General features: G+C 46.1%; 1 non-coding gene across 1 annotated transcript; it reads left to right on the top strand.

Annotated features, from left to right (window-relative positions):
- The first annotated feature begins 6,588 nt into the window (after positions 1-6,588).
- On the top strand, positions 6,589-6,724 carry LOC129401504 (small nucleolar RNA SNORA72). Its single transcript, XR_008628391.1, has one exon. It is a non-coding gene; the product is annotated as a small nucleolar RNA SNORA72 (small nucleolar RNA).
- The last annotated feature ends 8,727 nt before the right edge of the window (positions 6,725-15,451 follow it).

The raw sequence follows: 15,451 nt of genomic DNA, 5'->3' as shown, positions 1-15,451 counted from the left end.
GTGTTTTTGAAATGATACATGTCAGATTTTAATAAATTGTTCAAAGAAAATCATTAATGGCCCTGTTCCCTTTCCTCTCCGAGACAGAATGACGGTGCAGCCTTCCATGGAGAATGAGGTCATGGCACCCACTCTGCTCTTCCAGAGAAGGCAGAGAAGACGGGGAAGAGCTGCCCCAGGTCCTGAACAGATTCGTCAGGGGCCTTAGAGTTTGTGGTGGCCTGACTCTGATCTGTCAGTCAGAGAAACGGGTCAACTACAAAGATACAGTAGGAGACACATGAGAACTTAGCTTGCTGAGTATATTTATGGTATGTCAAACTCACTGGAACAAGTTTTCACAAATTAAAGTACTTTCATTTGACTTCATTCTTTGCTTCTTATGCACATTTAAGAGTCTATTTTGGATCAAGGTCCACAGCTCCATGGGATTCTATCAGCTAAAAAGTGTAGTTCATGTTACATGAAATATTCATATCACTGTGCAGGTTTGTTACATGAAATTACTGATTTTTAAAACATGCTTCTATAACTGCTTTTTATTGTTAACCTGCTTTTTAAATGCATGTATTTTAATTTTTTTTATTTTTATCTGAATCACCATGAGCTAGAACATTACAAAGCTGTTCATGATTGGGTTTCAGTCACACAATTTTCCAACTTCCATTCCTCCACCAGTTTAATTTCCCAGAACCATTGTCTGCAGTTTCCCTCCCACCCCACTAAACCACCCCCCACCCCAGCCTGCCTCTATGGCAGGTACCTCTCCTCTCTCTCTCTCTCTCTCTCTCTCTCTCTCTCTCTTTCTCATTTCAGTCATTATAGTTTGCAATACAAATGCTGAAAGGTTACTATGTAAATCCCTTTACCTACTTTCAACACTCAGTTCCTGTCCAAAGTGATCATTTCCACTAATGTTGTCATAATGGACCCTCCTCTATTGTAACTACTTTCCAACCCCACACTCTTGTAATTTCCAACCATTGACTAGTCCTCCTGGCCTGTTCCTCCTTGTCTTGGATATTAGTTTCATACTATTTTTTTTATATCCCACAAATGAATGCAGTCACATTCTATATCTGTCTCTCTTCTTCTGACTCGTTTCGCTTAGCTTGATACTCTCCATACAAATGCATGGATTAATATTGCTAAATAAATGAAGCTGTATATTTGGATTGATTGGGGGAGTGACTTTTATGTGATTTTATCCTTCATTCTATTTGAATATGTGTAATGCTAGTGCCTGGTCTGTAATGAATGAAAAACATAGCAGCTCCAGTGCTAACTTGGAGGTAAGGGAGCCATGCTCAGGGCTTCTCCTGCCATGTGACTTAGGGAACACTGTGCCTCCTGCATGCAAAGCAGTGCATGTGTACTAGCCCTTTGAGCTGACTCCCTGGCCCTCAGTGCTGACATTTTGTCTTTCTTCTAAAAGGCACCTCTGAGCTACATATCCTTACCAGATAGCCATCCTTCATTGTGTTTCCTAAGTGGGTAGGAGATCGAGGATAATTACCTTCTCGTGGAGTCTTTCAAGACACTCACATGTCCCCAGGAACATAGATTTCAGTAGCAGAACATTCTTGGATTTGGGACTTTGGGCATCTTCCTAAAAATCAGTTTTCCTATAATGGGTCTCCCTAGATGAGTCTGTCACTTACTGCTTTTGTTCACTATGCTCCCTTTTATAATTGAAAGGGATGACTTCAAGTACAGTGATAATGTTAGTTTCCTTTTTTTAGCTTTCCTTGGCCACCTTCCACCCCCCCTCAAAAGGGCATGATTAAGTTAGTCTTTCTATTCAATGTATGTGCACCTTATTATTTTTGTTTTTTTTGGGTGGGGCTGCCCCAGCAGTTAATCCTGCCAGTGCTGGAGGACCATGTGATGCCAGGGTCTAACTTTTACCCAGGCCTCCTGCATGTAGAGCATGTTGTGCTCCAGGCTGTTGGAATATAGCACCTTAAAAATAATCCACTTTTAAGAATCTGATCACACAACGAGCAAGCAAGCAAAATCTGGCCTTGAGCAGAGATAAAGATGAGAGAGAAGTACTCACAATGCCTTTAGACCTGAAAGGCAATTTTGCTTCTCAAGGACTTTGTTAGTGCCATGGAGAGAGTAGGTCACTTGCTAGGGCCAAGAAGGATTTCTTCAATTAGGTTTTTCTTCGATGGGTGAGAACCACAGGTCTAGACAGACCTGTAGAGTAATAGCTTTGGGAGAATAATTCCTCGTTGAATGCAGAGCTTCCCTTCCAATTAAACCAGCTCAAGTGAACAGGGAGCAAGGAGATGGGAGGCAGAGAAGCTGGGCCTGTGCGCTAGAGCACCCACCCTCCCTGAGTGTGAAGCCACGGCCTGGTTTGTGGTGTTGAGGCTGACAGGGAGAGAAGAGCATAATGTACTAAGGAGCTGATCTCCAGTAGGACCTGACCGGTTGAATGTTGGGTAGCACGGCCCAGAGGAAAGGACCATAAAAAATGCACTTGTTGGATAGCACAGATGAGGGAATTCTCATTGCCTGTGTGAGAAAATGCAGGCTTGACCAAGAAAGGAGTGAATGGAGCATGTTCAGAGGTAGCCCAGTGGACTGGGACACAGGCTTTGCACCACGAACTGGGTTCAGTTCCCAGGACTGGATAGTTTCCCTTGTACCATTGGATGTACCCATCTCCCCTGAAAAGGTAGGATGATTTCTAAATTAAACTTCTGAACAACTCTTAATCCGAGCATTTTCTAATGTGGCTGTGCCTATCAGCACTTTTTTTTTCCTAATTTATTTTTTATTGAATCACCATGTGGAAAGTTACAAAGTTTTCAGGCTTAAGTCTCAGTTACATAATGCTCGAACACCCATCCCTTCACCAGTGCATATATTCCACCACCAAGAACCACAGTGAACCTCCCCCCATATATCAGCACTTTTTTTGACACTGCAAAATAAACCTCAAACTGGGGCTGGAGCAATAGCATAGTGGGTAGGGCGTTTGCCTTGCACGTGGCTGACCCGGGTTCGGTTCCCAGCATCCCATATGGTCCCCTGAGCACCACCAGGGGTAATTCCTGAGTGCAGAGCCAGGAGTGACCCCTGTGCATCGCCGGGTGTGACCCAAAAAGAAAAAAATAAACTTCAAATCTCCTTGGTAGAATTCACTCTAAGATGAATTCTTAGAGTGAATATACCAGAGAAACACTTGTTCTAACCTGAAATGTGGTTGCAGTGATCGCCACAGTCTGGAGAGTTTGCTGTGAATTTAGTATTACTCCTGACTGAAGTTTGGCCACAGCATAATATAAAGCACCTGATTTATCCTGATAATTTCATGGGCTCATATATGTAGCTTGGCAGTCTTATTGGTCTTCATATGAATAAGCTTTAATTTCTCAACAGATTTGGTTATGTAGATATATTGGTTTAAATTTAATTGAAATGAATTTACACTTATATTAGTCACTTAAATGAGTCAGATTTATTTAGGCTGTTTCCATAAGGAAAGATCAGAATTATGCATGCTGTGTTTTTTTCTCTAGAAGAGAAACTGTCCAAATAATCTCTACCTTGCAGATCCAGGAGGAAAGTGTACTAGAATGTTTTCTATTTGGAATTCAGTCATGTTTTATAAAATCATTAGCATACAGCTGAGCCTGTGGTGGAGCGTGCTGAAATCTGTTAGCCATTTGCATACTAAAATTTATGTTTCAGTGGTAATTATTTTTATTTTTTGGCCACGCAGAGCTGTGCTCGAGGCTTACTCTTGGCTTTTGTGCTCAGGGATCACTTCTGGCAGTGCCCAGATTGACGACATGCAAGGAAGTGCCTTACACACTACTGTTTCTCTGGCCCACCAGTGGTAATCTTATAAGTACCTCGCTAACCTATTGCACCACTGGAGCCACACCGGATGTGGGCAGGTTTTTTGAGGGGTGGGGGAGTCACACCCTTTGATGCTCAGGGATAGTCCTGGCTCTGCATTCAGGAATTACTCCTGGCGGTGCTGGGCGGGGAGGACCATATGGGATGCTGGGGATGGGGTCCACTGTGTGCAAGGCAAACACCCTACTCCGGCGCCCGCCCTCGCACCTCACCCTCCATTCCCCCACCCCCCGCAACACACACAGTAGTAATCTTAAGCATCATTTTCAATCGATTCTCATCTCCAGAATGACAGCACCTTTTGGGCTAGAATGATTGAGAAGAGGCTGAATAGTTGGTTAGGATCCAGAGAAGTATGAAACTTTAGTTTTGCATATCTGGTTAACATTTTGACTTTGAAATCTAATGTTGAAAGGATGATAGTTACTGTGTCATTCTGCCTGGGGGTAATATGGTTATAGGGATAGGGCAAATGGACATGGAAGTCATAAAACAGCCATGAGCATTCTAGGGAAAAATGGAATTAAAGATCAAAGCCAGGGACACCTTAAAGTAGCGCATACTGAAGACCCTGAAAAAGGGAACTGGATGTCTCTTCTCATTGTGAATAAAGCAAAAGGTGATAGATTTCAAATATAGAGGACAGGGCTGAATTATCCAGCAAGAAAGTTTCTTTCGGGGCTGGAGCAATAGCACAGCGGGTAGGGAGTTTGCCTTGCACTCGGCCGACCCGGGTTTGATTCCCAGCATCCCATATGGTACCCTGAGCACCGCCAGGGGTAATTCCTGAGTGCAGAGCCAGGAGTGACCCCTGTGCTAAAAAAAAAAAGTTTCTTTCTCTGAACACCAAGTAAAATGTGGTGGGAGGACCTGCTCGAGATGGGAGAGGTGTGCTCAAAGCAGAGTATAGACTGAACACGATGGCCACCCAATAACTCCACTGCTTACCACAACACCCAAAAGGAGAGAGAGAACGGGGGGAATGCCCTGCCCCAGAGACGGGGTGGGGGAATGGGGTGGGGGTGATGGGGTCATCAGTGGAGAACGGACACTGGTGGAGGGATGGGTACTCAAGCTGTGTATGACTGAAACACAAGCATGAGAATGTGTAAATCTGTATCTGTACCCTCATGGTAATTCATTAATTAAAAAACAAAAAAGAAAAAGTTTCCTTCTCTGAGGAAGACCCCTTTCCAGAGGATTTAAGAATCAGCAAATTCTTCTTTGGAGGTATGGTAGCAAAAGAAGTGCCCATAGACAAGATTTTCACTATTGGTTGCCTCACTGGTGGTGTTCATATAGTTCGTTTTGTAAAACTTTTAATAATATTTGTGTGCATCCCCTTTGAGATTCTATGAGTTAAGTGCAAGGGGCTTACTGTATTTCTTACAGTTGCAGGATGTGTAACCTTCTATAATTCAATACTTGCTTTATAATAGGTATTTTCTGAATAGTAGCTATTTATAATATTTACTGAATGGAAACAAATGGCTCTTTGAACTCTAATTTATCAGTGTCTTAATTCAAGTGGTCGATTTGCTACTTATTAGGCCCCTCCTATAAACCTGGTATAAACCTACCAGTCAGCAAGACAAACTGTCTGCTATAAGAGACACATGGACACTGTCAACAAGTATGCCAGGTGGTGATTAGTACTATCAAGATAAGACCGGTCAGAGCAATAGTACAGTGGGCAGGGCATTGGCCTTGCATGTGGCTGACGTGGCTTCAATCCTTGGCATCCCATATTATCCCCTGAGTACTGCCAGGAGTGGTCCCTAAGTGTAGAGCCAGGAGTAGCCCCTGAGAACTGCGCATGTGGCTGTGAAACAAGTGTCAGGGTAAAGTGGGAAGGGTATTTTGGGTGGCGTGGAGGTTGGGTGCCACTTACAGCCCAGGAGAGCCTCTCTGACAAGGTGGCCATAATATCCTAAATCTAATGAGAGTTCACAAGACAAATATTTCTGGGAATATACTTCAGGTGCATTCGGAGGACAGTTTGGCTGGAGGTGGGGTGTGGCTGGGAAGAGCTGGAGTGTCAGAACGTTCGGCCTTGTGTGTTGTTGAGCAGAGGTTTGAGGTCATCTACACTGATGGAATAATGTACATTCATTATAAAGCCAGATCACAGTCTCCATCCAGAAAGCTTAGTATAGGTTTTATCTTCATTTCCACTAAAGGAAATGATCCGAGGTCAGAATGTTTTCTTCCCATTTCAAGCTTTCCTTAAGGTAAGAAACGGTGCAAGAAACCCTATGATAGCTCAAGGCTGACATCCTGTGGACACTTTTCATAATTGTTGATAAACTGCCATGGAACATCTCACTTTTTTTTTTTTTTTTTGCTGTTTTGGGTCACACCCGGCGATGCACAGGGGTTACTCCTGGCTCTGCACTCAGGAATCACTCCTGGCGGTGCTCAGGGGACCATATGGGATACTGGTAATCGAACCTGCAACGGCCTCATGCAAGGCAAACGCTCTACCCGCTGTGTTATTGCTCCAGCCCCAGGAACATCTCACTCTTGATTAGAAATAAGGGAAAGTTTAAATAGGAAAATAGGGCGGTAAAATAATTGTAATTGGATATTAAGCGTGTTGGTCTCGTTCTGTAGCTCATATTTAGGTAAGTTTTCCATTAAAACGGGTGGGGTTTCACTGGAAATTGGGGACATCAAAATCATGGACTGGATTGAGAATAAAACAGGCTCATACTGCGAATATTCTCACTGTTCTGATTTTGTAGTAATCAAGATAGGCTAAACATTTGCTATAATAAGACCATGCATGTGTCCCCAGGCCTGGTTCTTTACCTACCTCAGTCTGGTCTTAGAAATGCTGGTGATAAATCAAGTCTGGGAACTGTGGGTATCTGGCACAACGATTAGAATGCTTTTGGAGATAACCGCCGCCAATTTGAGTGTTAACCGGTTGCCACTACATGTAAAATTATTGTGTTTTATTTTCTAGAAAAAAACAAACAAAAAAAACAGGCTCATATTCTAAATTTTAGAATTCCTGGAGTGCATGGTCCCTTTATGGCCGTGCGACCTCTCATAGTCTACATCACTGTTATACCAAGCATAACACACAACATTTGATGGGGTTTAACAAATATGATAATAATCTCCAGGATAAAATACAAAATACAACAATCTTTACACTTTTCTCTAATGAAACTTTATTGGACCATTTTAGCAGATTATTTATAACAAGCAATACCAAATTAATTGTTTCAGTTCTGCTTTGGGGGGCCACAGTTTGAGATTTGAGGTCAAAACATTCGAAATTTGGTGGGAAGGTGCAATGGTGGTAGGATTGTTCAAATATTAAATGTAATGAATTATTGTGAATGACTTTATAAAATTAAATTAAAAAAAGACAGATGGGATCCAGCAGGAGAAAATGCTCTGGTTCTAGGGAGGAGATTTCGAAATCTAGCCCCTGGTTTGTGGTATGGTACCTAAAGGCACGAATTCCAAACTTGGTTTTGAATCAGGCTCTGATTTACAAAAAGAGGTTGATCTCTGGAGTAGGTGTGATGGGAAGTTCAAGGCAGTGTGACTTGGAGTCAGATAAGTTTGTTGGCTTCCCAAAGTGTTAGATACCTCAGGGTAGCGTGAATATATTTTAGTCTTATAATTGGACAGCTGGCATCATCACATCTTATCCTGTCATTTACTGGCTTCCAGAACCTGGACAACTTGCATTCCACCTCAGTATATTAATAGTACCCAATCCATCAAGATGTTTTAAGTCATGTGATTAATGCAAAGCACTTACCCTGATAGCTTTTAGCAAGCACTCAGCATCAGTCAAGTGTAGAGGTAGAGTCACCCATGCTGTAATCCGTGGAGATGAACGGAGGGGAGGGAAGGAGGGAGAGAGAGGGGGTGGAGGAGAGAAAGAGAGAAAGAGAGAGAGAGAGGGAGGAAGAGAGGGAGAGAGATAGGGAGGGAGAGAGGGAGAGAGATAGGGAGAGGGAGAGAGATAGAGAGCTAAAGTCGACATGTTGCAAAGGATGCTGACAGAGGGGAGCGGAGAAAGAAGTCACATTCGTGGGAGAGAGCTGTCAGAGCAGGGCGTGGAAGAGTTTTTAAAGAGCTCCCAGGCTTCTATCTGTGTCAGATGCTGCAGGAGCACTGCTCAATGCGGGACTGTCCAAAGGGGCCACAGCACTAAGTAGGGGCCAACAAGTAGGACAGCAGGACCACAGAAGAGAGCCACTGCTATTAACTAAGCAGCACAGGTAAACAATCCTTGGCCTGAATGACACGGCCATTAGTGGAGTGGGCAGAACCTGCTGGAGCCCAAGATGATGTGATCTGCGTTTGTGGTTTCCATAAGAAAGGGCCCTCGGTAGGGAGAGAGAGACAGAAAAGGATGCTTGTGTATAAATGCTGGGGTAGCTGGCTAAGGAGTGGCTCGTGAGGGGAGGATAAGTGGAGGCTCCAGGAGTGACAGTTGTCTCGGGCCAATGCACAGTGACAGAGTACACAGGATGAATCCTGAAGAGGCGGAGCCAAACTCCTCCTGATGGCAGAGGGAAGATGTGTAGCCATGTGGGCAAGTCTCAATAGCTACAATCATCTGCTCTTGAAATATCAGAAACTTGTTTTTATTGCTAGACACCAATCTGTTCTTTATGAGTTGGACTCCCTCCCCCACATATGTGCACACAACCTGCCAATGTTTATACAATGAGGAAGATCAACCAGGAGTGAAAGCGACTGACCGTAATCAGCTGATATTTCTTGCACCCTTTTATTACACACAAGTTATTCTTTCGGCACTCTCTTGAACTGTCCAAGTCGAATGTCCACCTGTCTGATACAGGAGATGTGATGGAGACAGAGTCTGACTCTGATAGGTCCCTCCCTCCGGAGCACCCACGTAAGGCAGGTGAGCACAAACTTCAGATCAGACAGGCAGAGTGCACACCATGGCGATTCTACAGACTGCCCCTGCATCACCTTGAGACCATTTCCTCAGGACTCCGTGTGATGACTCTGAATCCCTAGGAGGCTAATAGCACTTCGGAAGGTGGTGGGGAAAGTGCTGACTCAGCATGCATTGCACTTGGGCTGATGACAAGTGAGCTCCGGAGGGCTGGTGCTGGATCCTACCGGATCCTGGTTCCCTTTCCTCAGACCCTTAGAATCTCAGGCCGATGCTGGACTATAGTCCCATGTGATTTAATGATTTAGTCCCATGTGATTTCTCTCCCACCTCCCCCTTTTTTATTGGTTCTTGGATCACATCTGGCAGTGCTCAGGGGTTATCCCTGGCTCTGCACTCAGGAATCACTCTTGGCGGGCTTGAGGGACCATATGGCTTCGTGGAAGGCCAACCCATACCCGCTGTACTCTCTCTCCGGCCCTACCATGATGTGATTTAAAACACTTTTATTTAAGGGAAGAAATAGTTTGCAAAGTAACCATCAACTAACCAGGCTTCTTTAAGTCAAATGTAGGTATGTTCATAACGTGGGGTATTTCTGCAACCCCACCCATGGCAATCAGAAATTTAAAGTGCATTTTTTTCTTTTTCTTTCTTTCTTTTTTTTTTTTGCTTTTTGGGTCACACCCAGCGATGCTCAGGGGTTACTCCTGGCTCTGCACTCAGGAATTACTCCTGGCGGTGCTTGGGGACCATATGGGATGCCGGGGATCCGGGGATCGAACCCGGGTCGGCCGAGTGCAAGGTAAACGCCCTACCCGCTGTGCTATTGCTCCGGCCCCTCCCCTTTTTTTTTGAGGTCTTTTCTGTTTAAGAGTTGAACTAGCAGTATGCTTGAATTGCCTATTCAATTAAAACACGGTACACATGGGTTGAATTAGTTTTGAACAAGTTGTGATTAAAATTCTTCATCTCACCTGATGTTTCTATTCTTACCCCGCTCACCGTGTATGGGCCGGATGGTGCATCTCCACAGTGCAAAGTAACCAAGCTCTCTGCTTTGTCAACACCCTGCTTCACCCCCTCCCCCCACCACATACACACACACACATACACACACACTACCTACGTCGTTTCTTTGAAAACGGATTCATATCTTCCAAAGAACCATTTGGAAGCTGTAGCACCATCTAGACCCACCTGGAAGAAGCCAACGAAACCTCGATGGAATCAACATTTCTCATTCTGTCAGGGGCATCAGAGTTACCCGGAGGTTGAGACTTGTCCCAGTCTCAGCTCAGTGAACAAGCCAAGGTCGATTTAAGGTGGTTCGACCCCAGTGCTTTTCCTGGGGGTGCTGCTGTCTCTGTTCAGAGGCTGATTTGAATGGGTGCCAATGGCAGGAAACCCTTCTTCCCCTGTAAGGCATATTCTCTTGTCACTTTCCAAGGAAAAAAATTTCTTGGGTACCCTTCAATTCCCCCAAACCTGTGTTTAGATTTCCAGTCCAGTGCTGTGGTGTTGGAACAATGTTCTCTTCCTGCCGGGAAGCAAGTCTCCACTTTTACTCGATGCTTTTTAAATCACCAGTGTGTCCAAGGGCTTAGTCTAAATACCCTGGTTGCCTGCCCCCTGCTGTCCCTATTCTCTGGCCCGCTGCAGTGGGGGAACCATTGTTCTTTACTTTTCTGGTTAGGTAATGTATTTATTGACATTAATATTTGTAGTGATGGGGATTGAGCCTGGGGTCTTCCCACCTGTGAGACACCTGCTCTAGCCCTGACCACATCCCTGGCCCTCGGTAAGGTTAGTTTACTGCTGTCCTGATAATAATAGTTTGGAGAAATTGGGGGTGATTCCTCCTCCTGTGGAAGGGCTCTGTTCCCTGATGTTCTGGACAGAGCGTGTCAACTGAAGACAGAGCATTTCACCAGGAAGCCAGGCTTACATGATTTTTCTTTTTAAAAGGACATTCATTTGAGTTTTAAAAGGAAGAATGATGGTTTGTCATAAGTTAGACTCTTCCTCCTCCTGTAATCATTTATTATTATTACATCTTTGGGGATCACACCTGGCTGTGCCCAGGACTTACCCCTGGCTCTGCACTCAGGGATCGCTCTTGGCGGTGCTGAGGGCACCATATGGGGTGCTGGGAATTAAACCTGGCAAGTGCCCTCCCGCTGTTCCTATTACTCAGGCCCCCGATGAATTCTTTCACCAACCTACTAGTTGCCCCCCCACCCCCCGAAGCTCGGGGCTCTTCCTTGTCTCCTCTCCTGGTTGCTAACGCTCCTGGCCGATCCAGCTGTCCAGCTCCATTCTCTCCACTGACTGGCCAGGGGATGCCACTCAGCAACACTTTCTGGGCTCTCACCTTAGATCTGCCTGTGCATTCCCTGCTCCATGGGTTCTTTTTTTTCCCCTTCCCGTTTTTCTGTTTGGGGACCCCACACCCAGTGATGCTCAGGTCTAATTCTGGCTCTGTGCTCAGGGATCTCTTCTGGTGGTGCTGGGAGGCCCTCTGGGGTGCTGGGGATCAAAGCTAGGTTGGCAGCATGCAAGGCAAGTGCCTTACTCTCTGTGCTATCTCTGAGTCCTCCCATGGATACATTGAGCACTTTTCCATGCCCCCTGTGAGATGCTGTGCTTGGTCCATAGAAAGCTCTGCGGGTCCCTGGACAAGAAGGGAATTCCTCTCCCAGCTCCTAATGTGGGCAAGGCTTTTCTAGTGGATGCAGGTGATGCTGGAGGACTGATGGCAGGTCTCTGTTCACAACCTCCATTGTCTTCGATATTTAAATTTTTTTTTATTGAATCACAGAACAGTTACAAAGCTTTCCAGTCTAATTCTTGGACATACAATAATCAAACGCCCATCCCCTCACCAGTGCACAACCTCCACCACCAAGAACCCCAGTAAACCTCCTATCCCACCCTTCCCCCCACCTATGTGGTAGATGATTTCCACCTTACTCTCTCTCCACTTTGATCACATTCAAGATTTCGACAAAAGATCCACCATTATTTGGAATTTTCCCCAACAATCAGACCTGCCAAAAAGTCATCATTAGATAATTTGTTTTCTATTGCATATATATATATATATATATATATTGCTTTTTGGGTCACACCTGGTGATGCACAGGAGTTACTCCTGGCTCTGCACTCAGAAATCACCCCTGGCAGTGTTCAGGGGACCATATGGGATGCTGGGAATCGAACCTGGGTCGGCCTCGTGCAAGGCAAATGCCCTACCTGCTGTGCTATTGCTTCAGCCCCCAGAATTTCTAATATTTTAGTAATAACTCTGGAGAGATTTCTGCCAAAAGCTGCTGGGTTTCAAGATTGGTTTATGTGCCTCTGAGATCATGGCCATTCAGGAGCCAGGAGCTGCTTGTGGGTGGCAACTCCGGGCCTCATTGGGGCGGGGAAAGAGGCCGGTTCCACCCCCCATCCAGTGAGGCCCAGCGTGTCACGTCACTGCAGTCTCATACCTGGCTGTGCAATAGACTCTGAAAAGGTGGCAGCCACCGTGCCACTGGGGGGAAAAGGAGGAAGGGACAAACATCTTCCCCTCTCCTGGGGTGGCACAGCGCCGTAGTTTAGTGCTCAGTCCAGATGCATTTCTGCCAGAAGCCGCTGGGTTCCAAAGTTGGTCTGTGTGTCTCTGGGATCATGGCCGTTCAGGAGCCAGGAGCCATTCGTGGGTGGCAACTCCAGGCCTCGTAGGGGCGGGGAGTGGAGCTGGTTCCACCCTCCATCCTGAGAGGCCCCGTGTATCGCCGCTCTCTCTCTAGTTTTGGGCAGGGGCAGACGGTAGATCACTTCTTTTTCATTGTTCACTTTGTATATAGGAAAGGTCAGAGAAATAGTCCTGGTTCCCACATACCAGAGCCATGCTTGTAGAAGCTCATGGTCGCCGGGATTTCACCTGGAGAAGGCTCGGGGCTGGGGGGAGCAGGGAGAAAGGACTGTACCTGCTCCATCTGGGGCGTCCCAGAGATATCAGCTCGGTGTGGAGCCTGGAGAATTCTCTAGTGTTGTGGTGCCCGCCGGCTTTCTTCACTGCTGAGTGCAGCAAGATGTCTTCAACATTTTTAAAAATGAAAATATTGAGTAATAAATATGCTCAGACTCAGAGTGATTGGAAAGTAAAAAGTTTATTGTTAAGTAGAAGAGAAAGGAAAAGGAGCTCCGCATGTGGGGAGGAACTTAGGATAGGACTGTTACTAAAAGTAAGAGTAAAAAAAAAAATAAAAAACTAAAAAAATTAAACAAAAATGAAAACAATAAAAGTAAGAGTAAAAGTTTTGTGTCGGTCTTCTCAAAGACCCTTTGCATTTCGCATCAGTTGACAAGTATTACAGAGAATACCGGGAATTAGCAGGGTAGTTTGGCTGGTTTGAATCTTCCTAGCCATCTGCCTCAGGTAGTGTCCATTATTTTAATCTCCCTGTGAGCCTAAGCTCTAGGACAGAATTTTATGATGGACAATTATTAACTCCCTGTTTATAAGAAAAGCCCAGAAATTTGCAGGAGGTGATAAAAAAAAAAAAGGAGGATAGGCAACACAAAAATGGGATTGCTTCCAACAGCTGCAGGGGTAAACTGAGGCTTCCTCTTTCACAGTGCCGAGCCCAGCCCCATGCACCACAGCCAGAGCACTCGGCAGTACTCATTCCCTTCGGTGCCTTTCATGGTGATGTAGGCAGGCAGGCAGATTGGGAAGGCCCCTCTCCAGGCGATGGCAGTAACTTAGGAAGTAACAGCTCTGAAGTTGCAAAAGGCCAGCCTTGCAGAAAACAGGCACTAAGGCCTGATAAGACCCTCACCTGGCTTCAGCAATGGGCCCTGAGGAGGTGTACCCCCCTCCAACAGAAAAGTTCCAGCAGGATAAAATGCCAGAAAAGAAATTTCAAAGAAGACCATCACCACTCCCAACCCTACCCCCTAGGCGACTTCCTTAGCAAGGGATTTTTTTTTTTCTTTTTGGGTCACTCCTGGCGATGCACAGGGGTTACTCCTGGATTTGCACGCAGGATTACTCCTGGCGGTGCTTGGAGGACCATATGGGATGTTGGGAATCAGACCTGGGTCCGCCGCATGCAAGGCAAACGGCCTACCCGCTGTGCTATCCCTCCAGCCCCAGCAACAGACTTTGACCTAAGTAGAAGCCCCATGTTGGGGCAGGTTGGAGAAGCCCTATAAAGGCTACCTTGAACAAAGGAAATGTGCGTATATGCTGCCTGACCTTATGTGTTGACGCAGCACATGTGTCACCAGCCTCTCCCCTCTTGGCATATTGGACTTTCATGCTTTCGTGTCTAATGCTGGCATATGTGTACAGGCTCTCTGCACCTTTGGAGAAGCCCGAGTTCTCTCTTGAGCACATTGCTCTCCACTCTCCCATTTTCTCTCCCTCCTTCCCTTCAAACCTCCAAATAAAAACTGTACTTTCACTGTTCATCTACTCCTGAAATTCTTTTCTATGAGGTGAGAGAAGAACCCAGTAACCCTGGGTTCCAAGTGGCAGAGGCAGTTCGGGAGAAAGTGACTGTCTTTCTTCTCCCCACTTCACATGAGCCACCCGTGGGGCCCACCGACATCAATGGGTGGCTCCCGAGGGGAGTGCCTTTCAAGTGTTACCTCTGTTAGAAAACAAAGTTTACAACACAGCTATAGGGTATTCCCAGTGGTGCTGGGGGACCGTCAGGGCTACCCTGGCCATATCTAGGAGGCTGCACAGTGCTGGGCTAGAACCTGGGACCCTGCACAAGCCAGGTTTGCTCTCCAGCCCTCTGCGCTATCTTTCCAGCTCCCCAATCACCTCCCTGCGAGCAGCTCTCCTCTGGAACCCTAGACAGGGGTGTCCAGCAAATCTCACCCTGTTGACTTCTCTACTCTCTGTGAGAACCTCGGCAGGTCCCTCTGCAGCTAATTCTTCTTTTTTTTTAAGCTTTAATTAAAAAAATTGTTTTAAATGAAACACCGTGAGATAGAATTACAGACATACATTTTCAGGATTACATTTCAGTCATAAAATAGTCGAGTACCCGCCCCTACATCAGTGCCCATTCTCCACCCCCAATGTTCCCAGCATCCCTCCCACCATCCCCACCCCACCCCACCCCACCCCTGCCTCTGTGGTAGGCACATTCCCTTTTACTCTCTCTCTCTCTTCTTTTGGGTGTTATGGTTTGCAATTCAGGTAATAGGTGGCCATCGTGTTCGGTCCATAGTCTACTTTCAGCACGCATCTCCCATCCCCAGCAAGGCCTCCACGCATCCTTTGCTTGGTGGTCCCTTCTCTATCTCAGCTCTGCAGCTCATTCTGTGGCTGACCTGCAGCTCTGAGAGCCGCTGCTTCCCACGGCTAGTGGAGCTTCCTTCTATCCTCTGCAGCCTGTGGAATTCTCTCACAGCCAAGCCCATCATGGCTGCAGTCTCCTGACAAAGAGTGAGGGATTCCTTCTAGGAACCCTCTGAACCCACAGGCCTGTGCACAACTTGGAGAGCCACTCTGGCCCCATTTGGATACTGGCTGAAACACAGCATGATCTTTTTGAAATGTAAATCTGAGCTCTTCTGGTTTACAGCTCTATTCTACTTGTCAGACAAAGGACCCCCGCTGGTCACCCTGGATTCTGAAGAGGGGTACAATCTGGCATATCTTCATTC

This window comes from Sorex araneus, chromosome 1 (genome assembly GCF_027595985.1).
Source record: "Sorex araneus isolate mSorAra2 chromosome 1, mSorAra2.pri, whole genome shotgun sequence".
Lineage (NCBI taxonomy): Eukaryota > Metazoa > Chordata > Mammalia > Eulipotyphla > Soricidae > Sorex > Sorex araneus.
The sequence above is the reverse complement of the archived record's forward strand: the minus strand, read 5'-3'. Positions and strand labels throughout refer to the sequence as shown.